Genomic DNA, 17737 nt, shown 5'->3' with positions numbered 1-17737 from the left:
ATGTTAATTTCATAAGGCAATGGTTTTACCCATGCCACTCTTGGTATGACTATTTGAATGTACACTCTGTCATAGTCCACCATGAAAGATATATCATCCTTGTAGTCTTCTACAAGCTTGGGTGGGATTCAAAATCTATTGTTCATTTTATCCTTGAACATCTCAAAATAGTTATCCAACATCCTTTCAAAAATTTCACCCATTTCTTCAATAAATTCATTTATTTGATAAAGAACAGGGGTGTCTTTCCTCCACACGACTGTGCCCTTAGATGGAAAGAAATTTTGAACATAAAAGAATAAGCAAGTTAGTAATGAATTGAACTTGAAGGGATTATTCTTGGAAGTCTTCACACTATCAATTTTTTTGTTCAATTGCTTTAGTAACACATCTGATAGATCATATTCAAGGTTCTTCTTTACAACCTTGTATGCTAGGTTAACTACCTCATAGGGAACACTATTCAACTGATTTGAGGTGTAGATCTTGTGTGCAATGATGTGGATGCCAAACCTAAGCTCTATGTTAGTGACATTATTTACTTTCAAACCTCTACTATCCCACTTGGCTAGGGTTTTGTTTTGTAGTTCCTCCTGACCTAGGGTTTTGGTTGTCTTAGGTTTTCTTAGAATTGGTAGGCCCATAGCCTTGTGTATCATCTTCTTTGTAATCAAAATGGGTTGCTCCAACCATAATTGTCCATTGTGGAACTGACTCAATATGTACCTTATCCATTTTATTTGGAAATTCTATGGCAAGTGAGGGATATGAGTTAATCTTGTCATTTCCAAATGCTTATTCTTGGGTTTCAAAACTCCATCAACACACATTTTAGCTAGGGAATTATCCATTTCTAATGTCCCTAATTCTTGAACAATATATTTAAAATGAGTTCTTATGTCATTAATTAGGAGTACCTTTGACAAGATTTTCAATTGAGCACTGTAAGGATCAAGTGATTTAGCAATAGCCGGAACAAGCTTGAAGTTTGGTTTAGCCAACATTTTAGAACCCTTCTTTAGTTTAGTGACGCTTCCATTGGTAGATGCCATTGTTGCTTAGTAGATGATAGAATTTGTGAAGATCTCACTACTAAATTTCTTGAAAACACTATAATGCTCTTCTCTTTGAATGCTATGAACGCAGTAAAAAAATGAAGTTAAAATTGCCCCTTTTGTTGAGAAATTTTCATAAATGCTTGGCACCATAATGACATGGTGCATGACAAACTATCATCCACTGACCTAACTTGGCAAGAGTATCAACTTGGAAAACAAACCAAAATTTGTTTACTCCCAATCTTGCTCAGTAAGGTCTTCAACCAACTTTCTTCAGTGGATTCTGATGCAACTTGACAAAAAATAACCTTTCTATGATCCTTGCATATCTAGAATACTGATTGGATCATTTGCATTCGTCATATTTGTTGGAACTGCTTATGATTTTCTTGTTGAGTACAATTCCAACACATTCTTAGGAATTTAGTTTGAGAGGATGGAGTCACCCATTTCTTGAGTGACTTCACTTCCATGATTTGAGCTTGTATCCTTAGTAGATTTAGGAATCCATTGCTGCTTCATTTGTTTCCTTATGTTGTTAGCCCTTGCTTTCTTTTCATCTTCAACTTTTCTTATATTCATGCAATTTTTAGCTATATGACTGAGTTCAGTGCATGTGTAACACCTTATAGTAGTATCCTTCTTTCTTAGGTGATGCCTTGCACAATTTATGCCAGTGTGTCCATATTCTCCACAATAATGACATCTACACTAGGTATTGTAGTCCCATCCAAATATTGCCTTTACAAGTTATTCAACTGGATTGAATGATTTGGATCTGCATTCATATGCCTTGTGACCTTGTTTCTTGCATTTGTGACATTTACCTTCAAATTTTGGTTTCTCCTTGCATTCATTAGCTTTATGACCATGTTTATTACAATTGTAGCATTTTTCATTAAATTTTTCCTTTCCATTGGTCCAAAATTTGTTTGATGTATGACCTAACTTACCACAATGATTGCAAGTAAGTCTTTGATTCCTTTGCGCACCTTGTTTTTAAGATTCACCTTCTTCTTTGTAACCAAGTCCTACTTTACCTTTTTGTCTATGAAGATTCTGCTCACTTTGTTGATTTAATTGATCCATGTCTGCTTGAGATTTCATCATCCTTTCATTGAGTTTCTTTTCAGAGATTATATCAACTTTCAATCTTTCATTGATTAGTCTTTCAGTGATTAGATCATTCCTTAAGTTTTCATTTTCAGATCTCAGATTCATTATTTCCTCATTAGCATTGGAGAGCTGATTGATAAGACTTTCTTGCTGAAGGGATTGATTTTGATTTGCATTACTCCTTGCCTCTAATTCTTCACTTGCCTTATTCCTTTGTTCCAAGATTTTGCACATTCTTATTGACTAAACTTCTTGTTCTCTTTTCAATTTTCTCACCTCTTATTTTAGAGAGCCATTCTTTGCTAGGAGTTCTTTGATTGTTTCATTTGTTTCATTGGAACTTCTTGATGTGAAAAGGTCTTCAATCTTTTCTTCAACATAATAATGGTCATTCATTTGTCTTGCAAGTTCCTTTCTTCTTTTTAGGGATTGGGAAAGATGCTCCTTTGCTTCCTTGAGTTGAGTTATGGCCATTTCCAAATCTAGCTTCTCATTCTCAATAGCTTTGTCAAGTCTAAATATTTCCATTGTCCTTGATCTTTGCTCAAGTTGTCAACCTTTATCTAGAGAACCATAGAGCTCTGATACCAATTGTTGGAAATATTCAAGATTTGATAAGTTACTAAGAGGGGAGGGGTGAATCAGTAACTTATCAAATCTTGAATATTTCCAACACATCTTTGCAAGGAAAATAAAATAAAAGTAATGATATTCTTGAAAGAAGGGAAAAAAATTGACCCAATTACGCTTTGAAACCTTGTGGCCTCGAGTACATATATTAAAATACATGGCACTATATTTGTGACCATATGAAAGCATCATACATCTAATATGTTATCCTAAGCCATATAAATATCCCCTATTCCTTAATTTGAATCAATGAAGTGACAATTGATATCTCAACATAGAAGATAATAACTACTCTGCATCAACATCAATCAAGCACATAATTTGAAAGAGGATATTTGCTACTGCAACTAATACCAAACCCAAATGTAATAAATATTATAAATAGTAAAAAAAAATACATCTGCATAAGTATAAAGTATAGATACATTCAAGATTATGGATATACACTATCCAACAACATTTATTGATTAGTTCTATCTCCTTATTTGACATGGCAAACAAACAATTTTGAAACAATAGGACCCTAGATTGATTTTCCATGAGTGCAAACCCTAGATTGAGAAGATGGATTTTTAGTACACACTTTATCTATGCATTCACATCTATTAAAATAATGACCTCAATCTATGTTTTCAATTTGAAAAAATGAAAAATGTCACAAATAGACAAATTAGAAAATTTTCTTTGGGGGTTTCTTAAACAAGGAGGTCAAAAAACTAGTTTCAGCAGTCATTTTCAAAAACCCTCATTTACATAACCCAAGGGTTCATATTAGATGAAATGGAAAGATGCATACCAAATGTGTGGGGAAAGTAGTGAAAATGGGGAAAGTGGGGAAATCTTCAACAAACAAGAAATCATACAAAATGTGTGGGGAAAATAGTGAGGACATACTTGCAAAGAACATCCATAGAAAAAGATCAAACTAACATAAAAAAATTGAAAACCAAATAATGGAGAAAATTTTAAAAATTTGAGCAAATACAAACTCATCATTTGGGAACTACAATCTGCAAAGGCAGGAAGGCTTAGACACTTGGCGAGAATTCTTTGATTTTGCTAAGTTCTCAAAAGAGAGGAAACAATACTTCCTAAAATATTTTCTTTTTTACACCTATACATATTTCCTCTATAAATACCTTATGTTAACATTACCTCCATTTCAATTTAGTAATTAGGGCCTATTTCATTACAACCATAAAGCAAACCAAAGGTAAAAATTTACCTAGTGTTTTGGAAACCCTCACTTCACTCACTACAATATGCAATATTTTTGGCAATTTGGTGACACAAGAAAAGTCTTACCAAAAAATACAAAACCCAAAATCCATTAGATGCAAAAAATATAAAATCCAAGAAACGAAAAAAGCTTCGCTTCATATTAAGTAGAGATTGGTACCTGCTATTAAGGGCATACAAGGCTGGCTCTCTCAAATGATCGACATGCCTGAAAGGAGAATAATTGCATCAGTGGCTCTCTCAAATGCTCGAATAGATGGAAAATTGTTGCATCGAGTGGCATAATGAATATATGGAAAATCACATTGAGTGACAAAATGAAATGGGAGTAAACTCACAGACTCAATAGGAAATAATATTTGCTTTACTAAAAAGTGGAATAAGTATAGACTATTCTTATTCCAACTTTTTTTAGGAACTTTGTTATGCCCATTTTAGGGTAAAATGAGGAGAGGAGGATTCTTATTCCACTTTTATTTTTCACACACAAACATTAAATTGGAAAATTTTAGTATATAAATTTTCCTATTCCACTCCAATTCTCACAATCAAACAAGGTCTAGGGGTCCTAGGACCCCTAGAGACATATGTTGTCATGAAATGTGTCAAAAGGGGTCATAAGTTATCCTGTGACCGATTTCAACCCATATAAATGATTATAATATGTCCCTAGGGGTGTTAGGAACCCTAGAGACATATGTTGTAATGAAATATGTTGAAATGGGTCATAGGTTATCTTATGAACACTTTTGACCCATACAAATGATTATAATATGGTCCTAGGAGTCCTAGGATCCATAAGGATATATATTGCCATTAAACATGTCAAAAAGTTATCTTATGACTCCTTCAATCAATATAAATGATTATAATATGTACCCAGGTGTCTTAGGACCCCTAGAGACATATGTTGTAATGAAATGTGTCAAAAGAGGCCATAGGTTTTCCTATGATCCCTACTAATACATATAAATAATTATAATATGTCCTTAGGGGTCCTAGGACCCCTATAGACATATGTTGTCATGAAATGTGTAAACAGGGGTGATAGGTTCAACCCATAGAAATTATTATAATATGTTCCTAGGGGTCTTATTACCATTGGAGACATATGTTGTAATAAAATATGTTAAAATTTGTCATAGGTTATCTTATGATCCCTTTGAACCCCATAGAAATGATTTTAATATGCCCCTAGGGGTCCTAGGAACTCTAGAGACATATGTTGCAATGAAACATGTCAAAAGGAATCATAGATTATCCTATGACACCTTTCGACCTTTATAAATAATTATAATATGTCCCTAGGGGTCCTCAGACCCCTAGAGACATATGTTGTAATGTAATATTTTGAAAGGGGTCATAGGTTATCCTATTACCACTTTCAACCCATATAAACAATTATATTATGTCTCTAGGTGTCCTAGGACTCCTAGAGACATAAGTTGTAATGAAACATGTCAAAAGGGCCCATATAAATGATTATAATATGTCCTTAGGGGTCCTAGTACCTTGAAAGATATATGTTGTCATGAAATATGTTGAAAGGGGTCATAGGGTACTCTATGACCCCTTTCTACTCATTCAAATACATGATATATTTTCTTAGTGGTCCTAGGACCCTTAGGAACATATGTTATCATTTAAAGGGTCAAAATATGTAGTGCCTCTCCCATTTGACTTTTGTAAGTCATCCTAATGGATGCAACCTTGTTGACCTTTCATAATGTTGGATCATGATTGTGTTCATGAGTGGTCTACACCGTTGAGGTGATTGGATTTAGTTTAGAGTATCAGTTGCTTTGATTATGCTTTGATTGATCTTTGAGACTATGATGTGATTTATGGTTCACTAAGGTTTGTGCCAATGGATACCAAGATCGATGTGGTATCATGATGTTGTTTTGTGATTACCCTATGATTTGTGCAAATATTGCACTATGTATTGTTACCTACTACATTGGACTAGGTTCCTATAGCAATGGTAAGCCATGTTTATGACTGTGTTCGCTTCTGTGTTTTAAGTGCCTTTTTTTAGTGTCATGTGAACTATCATTATTAAATGCTTATACAATTAGAAATGGATTTTACATGTTGGTTTCATTGCTTGTGTGCTGTAAATATTTACCTTGTTATATTTTGATTTGAGAGATATTTGTTACTCATGTTATGTTTTACATTTAAGATGACCTGAGGGTCAGATGTTATATTTTTATTTTAGTATCATAGCTGTTAGGCTACTATGCTATTCATTTGATCATATTTCATGATGATGCCATTTTGAGATGATAATGTGCTTTATGATGATATCTGGTTATCTAGTATTTGGACATATCCTTGATTTTGTTATATGATGGATTTAATGCTATGGTCATTTACTTCTTTCCTACATTGTTATGCTTTATGCAAACATGAGTGATGTAAATAGATTATTTTAGTATAAATAAATAAATGGGTAAAATAGGTGATTTAATGCATTTATTGGTTCAACTATGTTATTATATGCAATTGCACTTGATCATGTTGTTTAGTGTGCAAGATTTATATCTCTGGTAGTGGCACATGGAGTTAGTGATTTAGCAATTCATATTTTACCAATATCATCCCTATATGGTCAATGTATCCTTATTTTAATTGTTTAATTAATCCTTTCAGTGATTATTAAATTTAAACTCATTTACATTACGTGATTAGACCAATAAGCGTGTCTATGCATTTAGAGGTTTGCATTATTGCGAAAGTTGTTAAGGAAATTTATGTGTTTTTGGGTTTTTGAGCTTTTAATTAATTAATTTTAATTTCTAGCAGCTTTTCCATAGATCAATTCCTATTACTAGGAATAACCTATTTTCATTTGGGCCGATTCAGGGTTTAACTAGGTTGGATGGTTATTTTTCCTAATCGATTATTCACTCAAAAAGTGAATAAGTATCCAAAAAGGAATTTAATTCCTCAATTATCGCTTTTGAATTAGAAAGCTTGAGAATAAAACCCAAAATCCTCTTCATGAGGATTTATTATTTTGTTTGTTGTGGGAGCTATGGGTGTGGGATTATTACGATATCAGACTCATTGGATCTAGCATGGGGAAACCTTGGATTGCCACAATTTTTAGCTACTTCTATAGGCTAATTATTTTATGGTTTAGATTTTTGTTTTTCCCTTTTGGTTGTGAGGTAGGGCTTTCTTATTTTATTGTTTTGACTCCATTTCTACTTCTATTTTTGGTAGTCATTTGTTAGGAGGTTGAGAACTAATGTTCTCCTCTATTTCTATATGCTAGCTCTACTTGGTTGGGTGGGTATGAACATTTCCCTATTTTTCAAGTTGAGGGTTTGGGATTTTGCACCATTATGCTAGCTATTTTTGCATACAGTGTCAAAACTCAATTATTTTTGCATTTTTGGAGTTTTTGTACCCAAAGGCAAAATCGGTTTTAATTTCAAATTTTTTGAGTTTTGAATTTTTTGCCTCAGTTTGTGTGCCACCTAATTTTGTTGAGTTTTCTTGGCATGATGTTGGTCGTGGACTTGGATTATCCATATGGTGTCAGTTAGACCATTATTTCACTTTTATGTTTGCATTGGGATGCATGCCGCATCTGTACTTCTGATGTCATGCTCGATTGAGTGATTTTATACTAGTTGTTATGGTTTCTTTTGGACCCTTTTTTTTGTTTCATGGACAATAGGATTCATGTAGAATCCATACTCCCAGGTTGATGCTGGTTGAGTGAGTTCATGATGTTTGTTCTTGTTGCATAGTTGGAATTCATGTAGAATACATACTCCTAGATTGAGGTCGATTAAGTGATTTTATGATGTATGGTTTTATTATTTCTTGGGATTCTTGTAGAATCCATCCTCCTATATTTTTTTTAGTTGAGTGTTATATTGCATTGTGTTATCATCTAATCCTTGTGTTATTATCTTTGTGATGGTGGTGCACTACAAGTATGTGCACATACATTTTTTGAGTGACTTGCAATTCCTAACTTTCTATGGTATTTTTGAAAGCTATGACCATTGGGGTTGGGTTGGGAATATGCATTCCCATGTACACTTATAATAGGATGATCATGGGTAGGGTAGGGTAGCATATGGAGGGGGATTCTATCTCATAGCCTGGTGATCATGACGCCATAGGTTGGCAAAGAGAGCTTTAAGTAAGTGATAACTAAATAAAATGTGTGAGTGTTAATAAAATTCAAGATAATGAAATGTTTCACATACATGAGATGGTTCCAAGGGAGTCCCTTGAGAGTGTTGCCACATGTGATTTGAACTTGGGCTTGTCAATGCCAAGCAACTCTCAATGATGTTAACCTCTACTTAGTAGCCTTTTGAGTGTCTGACCAGGAACTGTACTACTTGCATTGTCTTAGGTTCTTGGTTACAGTCATCATCTCTATTTGGTGTGAGTAATAGCCTTCGATGTTTACTTTGAGTGCTTGTGGCTTGATCATTATCTCCATCAACATGATAGGAGTGGGAATACAGGTTCCATGTGGTTGGGATGCGTAGCTACCTATATCATTGCTAGGGACCAGTGCACATAGATGATCTTTTATCCTAGTGTGATTGTTGCTGGATGTTTTCAATTGATACTTCAAGTTCTGAAGTATGCTTTCTTGTGATTAATGCTTTCATTGGAATGCTTGGATATCATATTTAGATGATGCTAGTTTATTTGATGCATTCCTATATGATGATGTTTTAGCATATGATTAGATGACGTGAATTGCTTCATTGGCATATCTATTGCTTATTGGTTTAACATGTTAGATTTCCTATTCTATTATGTTTAGCATATGATAGATGATGTGGTTTATTATTATCTAATGCTTTACTTTTAGCATGTTAGATTTCCCTATTCTTATGTTGTAGCATGTTTTAGTACTCACATCCTCATAAGATAGCTTTGATGATCTAGTTGGTAGTTTGGGATGTTCTGCATTGGAGATGGATAGGATCCACGATAGTCTTATGATGCTATTGATGATTGAGAGGAATCATGTACTTAGTTTGTTTGTATTGTGATGTTATTTTTGAACATTGTGATGTTGCTTTTGTACACTGCGATGTTGCTTTTAGTACGCTCTTTTATTGCTATGGTTTGGATGGATAGATGTTTCTCTTCCTTGTTTCATGGCATCTTTCTATTTTTCTCTCATAGCTTAGGTGTATCCTTGCATGAAACCCCACACCATTTTGGGTATTTTAGCTATTGGGCCAAGCATGTCCTTGCACAAGATGGTGTTTCCTCGCATGGCTTAGTGTACTTTTTTTGCATGAAGAGTTACTTCCTTGTGCAATACTATTAGTTGTTATTCTCTCATGTGAAAAATAGGGGCCTCTCTACTATTATTTGGGAATGTAACTTGGAATTTTAAGTACCATTTAGGATTACTTGTGGTTCCATGTTTTGACAGATCAACGATTTTGTGCTCTGATGTCATTGTTGGTTTTATTCTTGAGTTTGTGCATGTTAGTTTAGTAGTGGCATTTAGGGATTCATTGGTTGTCGAGATTGTTGGTTAAGTCTTTCATTGCAATCTTTGTGATCCCTGTATGATGTTGACATGTGCATTCATACTTGTAAAATTTTTATCTTGGCTTGAATTGAATCCTTGTTCCAAAGATCTCTGGGTGAGGCATTACAAAATAGGTCATAGGTTACCCTATGGCCCCTTTCAACCCATTTAAACACATGATTTATGTCCATAGGGGTCTTAGTACCCCTAAGAACATATATTGTCACATAATGTATTGAAAGGGGTCATAGAGTACTCGATGAATCCTTTCAACTCATTTGAATTCAAAGATCAAAACATGGATAAAGATGCTTGGAAAGATGGAGAAGTTTCTCCCAATAGACTACTAGGTTAGTTTGTTGAGAAAATTGCAAAACTTGAGATAGAAGGATATGAGTATGAAGGAATATATTGAATAATTTTACAAGTTGGATATTAGATTTGGACATGTTGATGATGAAGTTGAGAAAATGGCTAGATACATGAATGGCCTAAGAGAATAAATTTAAAATGAGATCAACTATGTTAAGATGGATAATGTAGAAGAGGCATATAAATTTTCTTTGAAATCTAAAGAAAGGTTGTCAAAGAGACATGATCAAAGGAAACAAGGAAGATGTGGATGATTTGAAAGAAGTAGAGGTAGAACCTATGGAGAAATAGTAGTTTTGATGACACAATGGAGGATAACGGATGGAAAGATGAACCTACTAAGATAGGTAATTACTCTAGAGGTAACTATACTAGATACTCTAGGAATAATAAGAGAAGAGAGATCTTGGTTTAAAGGTACTTGTTACAAATGTGGTTAAGAAGGACATAGGGCCTTTGAGTGTACTAACTCTAGAAAGAAGAATAGAGGTAATAATAGAAATACTTTAGCTTGCAAAGAAGTTTCTGAAATACCTAATGAACTTGAAAATGGTGAGAACCTAATGTTAAGAAGGATTTTGTGGAATGAAGAAGCTGATGAGGAACCTATTTTGAGAAGAATTTTATTCAAAACCAGATGTAAGATCACTAGAAAATGTTGCAAAGTAATCATTGATAGTGGACATGCAGATAATTTGGCATTTGAAGAGCTAGTTAATAAATTGTAGTTGCAAAGATTGAGACATACTAAGCCTTACCATGTTTCTTGGATTCAAAAGGAGCATAACTTACTTGTAAGTCAACAATGCCTTATCAAATTTAAAATTGGGAGTTATCATGATGAAGTCTTGTGTGGAAGGAAAGAAACAAATGTTGTTTCCTTTGGTGGAAAAGTTTGATGAAAGTCATTGTACTATGGTTAGAGTATATTTGGTAGAGGGTAAAAAGTTTACAAAGGAAATGAAAGAACATAATGTTTTTTATGCATTGATTCCTAGAAATACTGAGAAACAACATGAATTGGAACATGCAACTAAGATTGAACCTTTGTTGACTGAATTTCATGACATCATTTCTGATAATGTACCTGATAGTTTTCATCCTATGAGAAGTATAAGTCATTGCATGAATTTGATACTTGGAGCTAGTTTGCCTATAAAACACCACATAGATTGACACCTAATGAAAATATTGAGTTGAATAGACAAGTGCAAGAATTTTTGGGGAAAGGTTTGATCAGAGGAAGTTTAATTTCTTGTGCAATACATGTTGTGTTAGCACCTAAAAAGAATGAAAAATGGAGAATGTGTATTGATTCCAAAGCTATAAACAAGATAATAGTGACCTACATATTTCCATTACCTAGGATGGATGACATAATGGATAGTTTGAGTGGAGAAAAGTATTTTACAAAGATTGATTAGAAAATTGGTTATCATCAAATTAGAATTAGGGAAGGAGATGAATTGAAAACTTATTTTAAGACTAATGAAGGATTGTATGAATGGTTGGTTATGCCTTTTGGTTTGAATAATGCACCTAGTACTTTCATGAGATTGATGAATGAAGTTCTGGAAATTTTTGGGTAAATTTGTGATTGTATTCCTTGATGACATTTTGATGTTTAGTAAGAGTATGGAAGAACAACTTGAGCATATTAGACAAGTATTGTACAATTGAAAGAAGAAAAGTTATTGATTAATTTGGAGAAATGTTCATTCATGAAGGAAGAAATTGTATACCTTGGTTTTTTAATTTTAGCAAATGGACTAAAGATCACTAGTACATTTTGGCAAATATGTGACTAAGTGACTAAAACATTTAGTCACACCACTAAAAAATCTAGTCACGTGACTAAAACTAGTCACATTCTACTACTTCTTTGTAATTTACAACTATATGTGACTAAATAAGTGACTGATGTAGTCATTGGCTACAATCACAAGATCAACCAAATGAAAGTGACTAAATAGACTACCAAATAAATGACTAAATATATGGTTGGAGAATTAGTCACCTAAACAAAATCAACTAAATGAACAACTAAATAAATGACTTAATAGTTAGTCACTAATAAAAAATCACTCATACAAAAATGAATGAATAAAATATTATTACTCATTTATAATAACATTTGATAAAATAATATATAAATAAAAAGTTCCATTTCACTAGAAATGCTTCTTTATTAATAAGATTATTGCATGAGAAATCCATCTACACCTAACTCAAGCAAGAAATTTAGACTTTAGGTGATTTTAAAATCAATTATTGATAAACACTAATTAGATATGATAAGAATAAAAATAACTTATAAAATAAAAATAAATTTTTTTAGAACTAGCTCTCCATATTTTTTTATTTGTAATATATGTATTTTACTATATAGATAAAGTTTCAACATCTTTGAAATTACAAATAACCCATACTATCCTACAAAATATCAAAGCTTACAAAATGAGATTGAAATAGATATGAATAATATTTACCACCCTTAATTCCACTCCCTACACTATTACCATCCAACTACATAAGCACACAAATATTGGCCAATAAGGTAAAATTGGTCAAACTAGACTAAGCTTCAAGAAAAGAAAAACATCACAAAGAAAAACTAATGTTAACCTCATAATGGTTTTTGACACTTGAGTGCCAATACACTTAACCACTTTCTATATTGAAGTCGAGTACACCATGTATGCCGAGCCACAACATGTGCCAAGTCAAGAAAGACTTTAGGTGTCGAGTGATCTTTTGGTGCTGAGTAGCCTCTAGGTGTTGAGTGAAGATTAGGTGCCGAGCAAAGTTCAAGTGCCAAATGACTTTAGGTGCCGAGCTTGATACAAGTGCCAAGTGATATTTAAGTGCCAAGTCACAGATGATGTCGAGCAATACAAAAATGCAATAGGAGTCAAGTAAGCTAGTTTGTTATTAGTGCCGACCATCTGAAATCAGCAAGTGCCGAGTAACATAGAATGTACATATGAGTTTGTAACTTTATTGATTCATATGTAAACCATTTTCATGGCTGACATATGATGAATATTGAAGGATTAAATGATAAGATCAAATATTTTGTATTTCCTATGCAATTTACATGCAGCCAATTGGAAAAATGGAGAAGGCATGCAACCATTAAGAAAAGTGAAAGGAATGAGCAGGAAGCAAAGATTCAATATGGATCATAGATCAATACCCAACCCTAAGTCTTAGAATGTCTTTATAACGAAGACAAAATCTCATTAGAAAGAAGTAGTGGATGTACAAGGGTGTGGAAGGAACACTATTTTAGAGTAAAGAGTATCAGATCTCAGAGGATCAAGATTAGAGAAAGCAGATCAAGTGCCTATATTTAGAAAATGAAGGATTGCAAGCTATCAAGTTTATTGTACCTAATACTCTCTAGTAATTGTATTAGAATGAAAAAAACCCTATGGTGATAGGTTATCTTAACAACTATTTTGTAGATCCTTTAAATAGGTGATTAAATCCTTTAACAGGGTGACACTTCATGTAAAGTGTTTGTAAATCCTTTAAGCAGGTCACTATTGATACAGTGTAAAGCCTTTAATAGGGTAGGCCTCCAACAGGGCAGACCATCAAAAGTGGTTAAATATTATTACTACAGTGATTTTGTGGGTATCATCCCCACCCCTATATTACCTTCTTATTTTTGGAGGGTTTCTGGGTTACCAAAATCTCAAGTGTTATGTGGTGATGCTTATGTGTTTTTCATAACTGTCTGATATGTTCATATGCATGCAATCTACTTTTAGTTAAAAGGTTTTAATGGTTAAAATATAGTATTTCTAATTCACCCCCACCCCCTCGCCCCTCTTAGAAGCATTCTTCCTATTTGAATGTTCCAAAAATTGGTATCAGAGCAAGGTTCTCACAAGAAGAAGTCTAACAACTTGGAGAAAAAGATCTAAAGATGGAAGTCTTCAAACTTGGGAAGATTATTGACAATCAAGTGATTGATGTGCAACTAACTCTACACAAAGTAGAGGAAGCAATGGAGGAATTGAGAAAATCCTTGAAGAAAAGAAAGGATATAGCCATAGCTGAAAATGATGTAAAATACAAAGAGATTGATACCACAAAACTGTGTGCCAATTGAGACACCAAAGAGTTTGATGCAGCAATAGCAGAACTGCTGGAGAAAAACAAAGTTCAAGCCGAAGAGATAATATCTCTCAAGATGGAACATGAATCATATGCCATAATGTTATGTGAAATCATTGAATGAAAGAAAAGAGCAGTTGAGGACAAATTCATGATGGAAAATGACAAAAGAAATCTTGCAAACAGACTTGAAGAAAAATGTACTGAATTATCAAAGATCTCAAACATGCAGATGGATACACTTGCCCAAATGATGAATCTTCATCATGAACTCAATATGAAAGAGATTGAGATTTCTACTTTGAAGATGTAGAATGAAAAAATGAAGAATGAATTAAGTAGAGAAAAAGAGGTAGCAGAGAATCTCAACAAGTCAAGTGAAGCCATCAAGTATTTTGAATAGTTGCTGAAATCCCCAAAATATGCCCATGATACATCTGGACTTGGATACAATAGCACTAAAGTTGGAGAATCATCAAAGATTGTTGAGCAAAGAAGTGACAAAGGTAAGGATTCTAAACCCACTTGTCATTATTGTAATAAAAAGGCACATACAACTAATATTTGCAGGAGTAGGAGATTCAATCAGACAAATACACTCAAAAGCAAGAGTTACTATCACAAGTGCAACATGCAAGGACATATAACATAAGATTGCAGATCCAATGCCACAATGATTCAAAGATTTGAAGGACATTGTCATAATTGCAAGAAGTATGGACATAGAGCATTTAAATGTAGATCAAAGCCTATGTGGACATCAAATCAACTAGCAAAATCAAAAGGAAATGAAAGTCACTATAATTGGGATTACAACACCACATATAGCTATCATTATTGTTAGGAATATGGATGTACACCCCAGAATTGCATAAGAGCACATTTCAAGAGAAACTATAAAGGATGGTTGAGCCAAACTACATGTTTCAGTTGTCTAAAAATTGGGCATACCAGCAGAAACTGTCCTACAAAGTCAAAGGTACCCAAGACTAAAGAAAATAAGGGCAAAGAAAAGATTGATGATGAAAAGATCAAGGGGCAAATGAATAAGACTTGGAAAAAGAAAGATGAGTGCAACACATCAAGTGGAGGGATCACTTCACCCAATGGGTCAAGTGATCACACTTCATTAAACTAAGTAGAAGTATATGGGAGTGATATAAAAAGTTATATCACACATTAGTCCCAAGACAAAGAAGCAATATAAAGTATAAATCTGCATGAGACAAGATGTCAAGAAAAAATCTAAAAGATGTTGCCGAGCTATCTTTGGATGCCGAGCTAAACTCCAACACATGTCGAGTTCCTAACAATGATCGAGTTGATAACTGATGCTGAGTTGGTTAACTCCAATGCAAGCTGAGTAAAGTGGAAGTGTAGTACAAGCCAAGTAATGTTAAAATCCATCAAAAGTCGAGTTGGTAGTTGAGCATTTAATGTGATGAAAATAGGGTATATAATTGTGATTCCAATCAGTTTCCCTCATTGCGAACAAGAAGCAAAGAAGAGAAAGAGAGCAGAGCGACTTCATAGCAAAAGATTCAACATTTCAATAAGATTGCAACATCTCTCAATGCTTTTTCATCGATCTTGAGGTATTTTTATTTGTGCCAAGCTATGCAGTTTCATATTTCATAAAGAGGAAACCCTAGTTTGCATAAATGGCATCAAGTTCCAAGAAAATCAAGGAGAAAGAGTCATTTGAAGTTCAGTTAGTGTCAAATGAGGTCAAGCAACCTGAGTTTCATCCCATCCCTAAAGTTGCATACAAAAACAACCCAATTGGAGCTCTCTCCCAAATACCCCCAAAAGTTGTAATGGTTCAAGACGTAAGAAGATGCTACAATTGTAAGATAGGATCCCTAGGAGATATGGAGATAAGGAAAGCCTATGAAAAATTGTGCATAGATGGAGTCTTAAAAGATGAATTCAAAATTGTTGAAAGGAAGGGTTTGACCCGAGTTTTGAGCTTTTCCAAAGTATTCAAGACATAATGGGTTAAACTTGTGTTAAGCAGAATTCATGGTGGAAGTCTTTGGTTGGAAGATATTCCCATCAAATTAACCAAAGGAATCATACATAGGGTAACTGGGTATCCTACCCTAGATCAGTTCAAAACCTTGAGAAGTGAATCAAAGGAGGTTATTGAAAAGACCACTGGTGCTCAGTGGAATAAAAGAGGAATGACAATTCACACCATCCAGGATCCTCTAGTTGAGTTTGTTGTTAGAGTCATAGCCCATAAGTTCTATCAATCTAGTAGACTCAATAGTGTGCCATGTATTGCAGTAGATGTAGGTTACAAATTGGTGAAAAATGATCATACTTATGATCTTGCAGAACTGCAACTACAACAGATTTCTAAAAACCTAGCTGGCATAAGAAGGACAAAGGGTGCTCAATGCAAATTTGGAGCAATTCTAGTTTGTATATTCTTTTATGTTCAAAATGAGTTTCCCTCTTTCAAAAAAGTTACATGGAGGAATGATAAGACATTCATTTCCCAAATCAATGAATATACAGAACAGATGGGAGAAAATTTTGATACATTGATGACAAGTTATTTTGAGGATTTCAAGAAATCCATGAAGCAAAGATCAAGAATACCAGTTTCCTTAGTGAAAAAACATACTAATGATTTGTGCTTCTTAGTTGACTTTGATTTTACCTATATTCAAGCAGTAATTCCAAGAGTGAGATGGCTAAGGCCATTTGGATATGAAATCAATATAGATGAAGCTTCTGCAACAATAATTGCATTATTGGCACAAGAGACAAATAAAAGTGCTCCACACATTGGCACTTATGATGTGGTAAGATCAAAGATAAACATGGAGCTAAAGACTGCCTCCACATTAAAGAAGAAAGACAAATTATTAAAGAATATTAAGAAAAAATTTGGTGAAGGAATTGAGGCTGAAGCCGAAGAAGATGAAGATGACAATGATGATGATGAAGATGAACAAGAACAAGGCCCAATGGAATTAACCCAAGGACTAGGTGAAGACAAGGAGGAAGGTGCAGAGGAAGAAGAAGCCAAGGAAGCACTGACTAATGCTGAGTCAAAGAAAAAGAAGACAACAAAATAGCCTCCCGCTCAGCAAAAACAAAAGAAATATGCTATGCCATCACCTCAAAACCCAACAACCTAAGCTACAACAAGGGCCTCCACAAAAAGGGCCATAGAGGAAGCTAAAAAGAAGAAACCAATGAAGGAAACATAGGAAGAGCCAAGGAAAAGAATAAGATATGTGGCTCAACCTGATACTAATGAAGAAGATCAATCTGAAAAGTTTAGCCATTTTTCAGTTGATACTTTATGTAAAAAGATTGGAAATGGTGATTTAAGCAACTTACATAAAGTTGATTTCAATAAGTTTACTAAAGAAGAACATAATAGTATAGAGGAAACAATTTATGGAATGATGGCACAATTCAAGTACACTCCTCTTGAACTAGATGGACAATTGCTAAAAGAATTGTCTAAAATTGTAGAAGACAGATGGCATTTTTGTTTGAAAATGGAGAAGGAGATAAGGGAATCAATCCTAGAAAGCATATTTCCTGATTTGACTAAGGAACAAATAAAGAAAGCAATCAAAAGTCATAATACTAGGTTTACACCTAAGTACAGGGCATTCTTTATTCTCCAAAATAAGATGGA

This window comes from Cupressus sempervirens, chromosome 3, assembly GCF_028749045.1.
Source record: "Cupressus sempervirens isolate cs-2001-9-10 chromosome 3, ASM2874904v1, whole genome shotgun sequence".
Lineage (NCBI taxonomy): Eukaryota > Viridiplantae > Streptophyta > Pinopsida > Cupressales > Cupressaceae > Cupressus > Cupressus sempervirens.
This window is presented reverse-complemented; position numbering follows the sequence as displayed.